The sequence below is a fragment of the Mastomys coucha genome, unplaced genomic scaffold (genome assembly GCF_008632895.1).
Source record: "Mastomys coucha isolate ucsf_1 unplaced genomic scaffold, UCSF_Mcou_1 pScaffold21, whole genome shotgun sequence".
NCBI lineage: Eukaryota > Metazoa > Chordata > Mammalia > Rodentia > Muridae > Mastomys > Mastomys coucha.
This window is the reverse complement of record NW_022196904.1, coordinates 173,379,887-173,386,404: the sequence shown is the minus strand read 5'-3', so window position 1 is coordinate 173,386,404 and position 6,518 is coordinate 173,379,887. Positions and strand designations below refer to the sequence as shown.

Genomic DNA, 6,518 nt, shown 5'->3' with positions numbered 1-6,518 from the left:
CCCCAACTCATCTTTCCAATCATGGGAGCTTTTCACAAATGCCGCCTCAGCCTTTAGAATGTTTTTTCTCCCATATCCAGCTCCTGTACCCATCCCAACACATCCTCTTAGAAACCCCTGGAGCGCTGTTTCTTCCCCCATAGCTCAAACAGGACAATCCACCCCAGAAACAGAGAGCGTTACAGCCATACCCCTGTCAGGCTCCCACATAACAGGAGCTCAAGGCTAGGGCCAGAGTTTATGTGCCTTGGTTCCCCCAGCAATTGATTCCACACTGGTAGGTCTTAGGTTCAGGTCCTGCGGACAATGTCGGACTATTCTAGGTTTCTTCAAATGTCTCCAATGCACTTTCATTCCACGTCACATTGCCTTCATGACCATTTAGGCACATGTCCCCACCTTGGGCAGATCCACTCGGAGCCTTGAGCACATAGGTGCCACACACTTCAGGAGAATGGCGCTCGTGAGTCAGGTGTGGTGATATGTGCCTGTAATCCTAGCACTCAGGAGACTGAGGCAGGAGGATTGTGAGCTGGAGGCCAGCCTGGACCACACAGTGGATTCTAGATCATCCTGGGCTATATAAATGAGACCCTATCTTGAGAAAAAAAAAACTAAGTAAGAATTGGAGGCTGGCATCCTTAAGGGAAGAGCATGGTGCTGAGGGACCCCTGTGTGTTTACAGTCACCATACCCAAGTCCAAAGCCTGCTCCTCTTCTCTGTGGTGGCATAGACAAATGACTGAAGCCCTATCTTCACGTATATGCTGGCCCAGAGACTATCTCTTCCCCTGTGAGTTCTGAAAGAGCTGGAGTGACCCAACACGCTGCCTCCTCGCCTCTCCTCCCACTCCAGGTGTGCTTCAGGGCTGTCCTGAAGGGAGCACCTGGCCACTGTGCTCTTGCGAAATCTCAGACATCTCCCTTGCGTATTGACTGATCTGCCAAGGCCCCAAACAATAGGCCAACTAACCAGCCAAGCCTTATTAAAATATGTTTGCAGCACAGCTCGGGCACAGGGGGACTCAGTAAATACCCTGGAGACTCATTTAGGAATACCAACCTGTACCTGTGGAGAAGACCTAGAACTGACTATCCAGACAGGTCCTAGCTGCTCGCCACACTCTGCTCTCGCCTCTTACCAGTGAGGTTCTGAGTCCTCAGAGGAAAGAGTTGTTCTAGGTCACCCAGAGAACTTAGCACATACTAGCTCAGTTTGCCTAGTTAGGAAACCCTGGAGCTCCCATTAGAAAGCTGTGGTGTTCACACCTTCACTGAGAGGACCCGACCTGCTATGGCACCCCTTCCCGGGCTATCAAAGTTCCTCCCAGCATCCCAAGCTGCCCCGGAGTAGAGGCACTCTGTAGAGGACAGCTAGCCAGCCTGGGTGCTCAAAGTCAGGCTCTGGGTGGACAGCCCATGCCACCGCACCCTGCTGGGTTATTTATAAAGTGTTTTTTTTTTGGATGAGTCAGGCACACGCTGCCCAGTAAGTACCTCAGAGAATGTGCCAGAAGAAATGCTATAAATAGCATGGATTTCTGGGCTCCCACCGACCCCCAGCCGCCTCCTCCTTGTAGAAAGGTAGGTTGGAGGATGGGGCCTACATCGGTCAGCCATCGTCATGACCCCAATAGCAATCTGAGGCCAGCAGGAACATGAGTCCTGGCAGGCCAGCCTGTCCCTGGAGACAGATGGGAAGCCCCAGGCTGGGGGAGAAGAGCCTTAACTAGGCATTTTACAGACACAGACCTCAGCCCATTTCCTCAGTACCATTTCCCCACAAAGACTGACAGACATGCCCAAGAAGGCAGCCTGCACCCCAGTTCCCCACACTGACAGTTCGCACCTCAATTCCCGAGTGTACAGCTCTCCACCTCCGCCCAGAGAGCAGCTATTTATATCTCTCTAGAAAGGGAGCCAGGGCCCCCAGCATCCCTGCTTCCTTCCCCCTTGGCAGCTGCTAATTACCTACTCAGCTGAGTACAGCCTGCTACCCCTGGCTGAAGCCACCAGGAACAAATGCACCTGTGTTCACACCAAACATCCCGGGGTTGGACCCCACATCCAGGCAGAGAGTGTGACCACCCAAGGCCAGCTTCTGGGGTCAGGACTCTATACCTACACCACCCCTTTGTGCGTGTCAGATGAGCGTCCTTAGACCCACCCTGTCCTTTGTAGCCTCCCTGTAAGCTAGAGGGGGAGCCTGCCGCTCAGCCAACCTGCTGTGTGCCTGGCCCTGGGCTTGGCTCTGTGGGAAGAGGCGGGGAGGGCAGAGAGATGAATAAGCCTGCCCAACCACCCCCAAGGGAGGCAAACACAAACAACTCATTATGCAGTGGAGGAAGACTAAAGCAAGTGCTAAATTAAGGGACAAGCTGGGCACAGAGCCTGCGGGCCCTCAGTTCTAGACTGCTTTTTTATTTCTTATTATAATAAGTAATTCATGATCACTTTTATAAAGAATCTGTACATGCAAACAAAAGAAATTTTATCATGTATTCATATACTATGTTCATTATCCCATACCCAAAGGCAGCTCTATCCAGTCTGAGGACCGGACTGTCACACTTCATTAAATGGAATCCACCCTCATCCTGGCTGTAAGACAGTCTCTAGAACATGGAAATTCCTAAGAAATGAATAGAAGCGTTTCAGTGTGGATAGTATGACGTAGTTATATGAAAATATCCAAATTGATATTGATGCCCAGAAAATGTATGAAAAGGCACACAGTAGGGCAGGGATTTAGCTCACTGGTAGAGCACCAGCCCTAGTACAAGAGGCACTACACTGAATCCCTAGTACTGCAATCATAATCATAGTAAATATTACATTTTTAAATTTAGTCTTTGTTTTGTTTTGTTTTGTTGAGCCAGGGTTTAGCTACATAATCCTTACTGTCCTGGAAGTCACAGAGATCCAGCTGCCTCAGCTTTCCAAGTGCTGGAATCAAGGAGATATATATATAGAGAGAGTATATATAATATTATATATATATATACATATATATCTCACTACATCAGCCAAGTATACTACAAAATTTTGAAACGTACTCACTAAAGGGTAAATATGAGTTGGCCTCAGAGAAGAGGGAGGAAATAAAAAGACTTTTTTAATAGAAATTTCTTTATTTGAATTGTTATAATAATCATGTGCATATATATGTGGTTTTGTTTAAGTTAAAACTTCTCGTGCTCGCTTCGGCAGCACATGCACTAAAATTGGAACGATACAGAGATTAGCATGGCCCCTGCGCAAGGATGACACACAAATTCATGAAGCGTTCCATGTTAAAAAAAAAAAAACAAAAAAAACTCCCGTTTCACAGTGCTGGGAGTCTAATCCAGGACCTGTGATGCTGGCTGGGCAAGCCCTCTAGTACAGAATTACAGCCTTGTTACAATTACCCCGTTATGAAACAAGGTTTCACTATATCAGGACGGTTGACTTCAAAACCATAATTCTTCTGCACACACACCCCCTGAGTGCTGGGATTACAAGCAGGAACTACCACATCCAGCTAAATTGTTTTTTAAGTTTTCAATAATTTTCTATTTTTCTGTAATACATCATCTTTTCATTCAGAAGACTACAGTCTTAAAAATAAAGAGAGTAGACCAATGAGAGAGGGGAGTTAGTGGGTAAGAGAATGCTCATTGTACAAGTCTAATGACCTGAGTTCCCCTCTGGCATCCATGATGGAGAGAGAGAACTGACTCTGGAAAGCTGTCCTTGGGTCTGCCCACCTGTGCCATGGCACACATTCGCCTGCACTCACGCACACTTCAGGCACACACATATCCATTCCTCTGATACATTTAAATTAAATCACAAGAGATCGTTATTGTGTAAAACAGTGTGACAGAATTAGTATTTGACCCAACAATTGCATTGCTTGGTTTATCCTCAAAAGAACTGCAAACAAGCTACTCAGACAGGCAGTTGTTCACTCACACATATACCGTAAGAGCACCAAAACCAAGAATGAGGAAAAAAATGTCCATCAATGGCTAGCGAAACTGTGGCATATTCATAAAATGGATTACTATTTGATCAGGGAAAGGAATGAAATACCAGCACATGCTAAAACATGGATGAACCTTGAACACATTACGCTAAAGACACAAAATGTCACAGAGAATGATTAACTTTATATGAAATGATAATAATAGGTAAATTCATTAGCAGGGGAAGCAGATTAGGTTGCCAAGGGCTGAAAGGAGAAAAAAAGTGATCACTGAAGTTTATCTGTGTGTGTGTGTGTGTGTGTGTGTGTGTGTGTTGTGTACATTTGTGTACAGGTATGTTTATCCATGTGTATGTATGTGTTATGCACATGTGTGTACAGGTATGTTTACCTGTGTGTGTGTGATGCACATGTGTGTACAGGTATGTTTACCTGTGTGTGTGGGTGATGCACATGCGTGTATGGGTATGCTTATCCATGTGTATGCATGTGTAGAACAGATATTGACTTCTAGTGACTTCCATTACTGCTCTCCACCTCATGTTTTGAGACAAGGTCTCTCACTGGAGCTGGGGCTCCCTGTTTCTGCAAGGCTGGCTAGCCAGAGAGCCCCAGGATCCACCTGTCTGTCTCACTCTGCCCCAAGCAGTAAGGTTATGGGTGTGTGGCATTGCACCAGGATTTTATGTGGGTGCTGGGAATCTGAACTCTGGGTCTTCATGCTCTCACCGCAAGTGCGTAACCCACTGAGCCTTCCCACAACCTCTCTCTGGTTCTTGCAGCAAAGTTTACCTTCCCACATTTGTTTGTCTGGGCAAATCTAGTCCCTGTTAGATTTCTTCTTGATAGCAAAAGAGTCCAGGCCTAACCACCTGATTCATAGGGTTCGGTGATTCCACTTCTAATTGTTAGCATCCAATTACATCCTTGGCTTACCACCCAGGGCCCGTTTCCTAGGTTCTGCCACACTTGGGACTCTCCCAAATCCCACAAGGCATGAATGGATGTTTCCTGCGATACAGACACGGATTAGAGATTAGAGATCTAGACCTAGGAGTTAATCCCCTTTGTTCTTAAATAGACTTGATATGTGTTCAGCTTCTCCAGCATCCTCTTGACAGTACCTTTCTTTGCCGTTTTACCTTGAGCATATATATATATATGGCTCTGTAAGTGTTTCTGCAAGGTAGCGTATCATTGACTCTAAGATAACTATCTATGACTGGTCTATGACTCCTTCCATCTGATGTGATTGTTGCTGTGGCTGGGTTTGATGTTATCTGCCATTTCACTGCTTGTTCTCTGTTTCTAGCCCCCTTTTTGGCCTCTTTGAAGGCTATTTCCAATGCCTTCACTGGCTGATGATTTAGACTTCGGCTGTTTTACTCAGTGCTTTAGAGTTTGTGGTCTGCACAGCTTTCTCTCAGTGCCTACCCTCAAGTGATGTTACACACTTGACACTGTATAAGGACATCACAGAGGTAGCCTTCTGCTTCTCTCCTAGGCTGCTCCCTTCTCTATGACAGGCAGGGACAACCATAATACTCTGAGGTCCAGAATCTTGAATCCTAATGCTTGGGGCCCTGTATCTTGAAACCCATTACTCCAAGAATGCTGTCTGCTTGTTTTTTAAATGTTGCAATGTGGAGAATAAATCCAATCCCATCCCTTATTCATGGCTAGAAGTAGCCATCTGACACACACACTTGGACATCAGGACTCAAGCGAAGCCCCTTACCCAGGGCTAAGCAGCTTGGAAATGGCCAGAAGGAACTGGATCAGGTGTCGCAGCCAAAGCCAGTGCTCTCCTCCTGCCCACAGCTCCTGCAGGAACTTCCCTGTGAGAGCAAAAATGCACATCAGGGAAAGCAAAACAGACTTTCCCTGCCACAGCAAAAAGCCACTCAGCAGTGTCACTGGCTTTGGAAGCCAGCACGACAATTGTTATGTGCCTTCCCAGTCTCACCTTAAACGCACCCCCTCCCCCATCTTTAGAAACCTCTGTGGTCTGTTCTTCTGTAATTTGATATCTGTGCCAGGATGCTGGGATCTGTCAAGGATGCCAGAGCTGGCTCACCCCCCAGTCTCTTGTCAGCCACACTCTAGTGTAGTGATTGAACAGTCTCCTGTGTCTATCTATCTTGTAGATCTTTCGTTTGGTGTAATAACCTCATTAGAAGAATCGTGGCATGTACTTACATGTGTGTGTGTGTGTGTGTGTGTGTGTGTGTGTGTGTACATATTTATGAGAATGCATGTTGATTTTATGTGAGGATGAGTCCCCTCTTGCACTATAGAAGCTGATGTTAGAAATACTATCAGTTGGCAGAATGCTCAGCCATGAAGGGACAACTTCCATCACCCCCTTCACAACTCAGAGAACATCACAAACAGGAGACCCAAAAGGATGTAAGAGCAAAAGGGAGGACAGGGAGCGGTATGGAACGCATGGAATTACTGTAGCATCCTTCAGCCACGATCACCTGCACAGATTGCCCGCCTGAACCCAACACCCGCTAATGGGGTCAGGGGCTAGATAGGTCCCTGG

General features: G+C 46.6%; 1 non-coding gene across 1 annotated transcript; it reads left to right on the top strand.

The window, feature by feature from the left end:
- Positions 1–3,194: 3,194 nt before the first annotated feature.
- Positions 3,195–3,298, top strand: LOC116104212. Its single transcript, XR_004123747.1, has one exon. It is a non-coding gene; the product is annotated as a U6 spliceosomal RNA (small nuclear RNA).
- Positions 3,299–6,518: the final 3,220 nt, after the last annotated feature.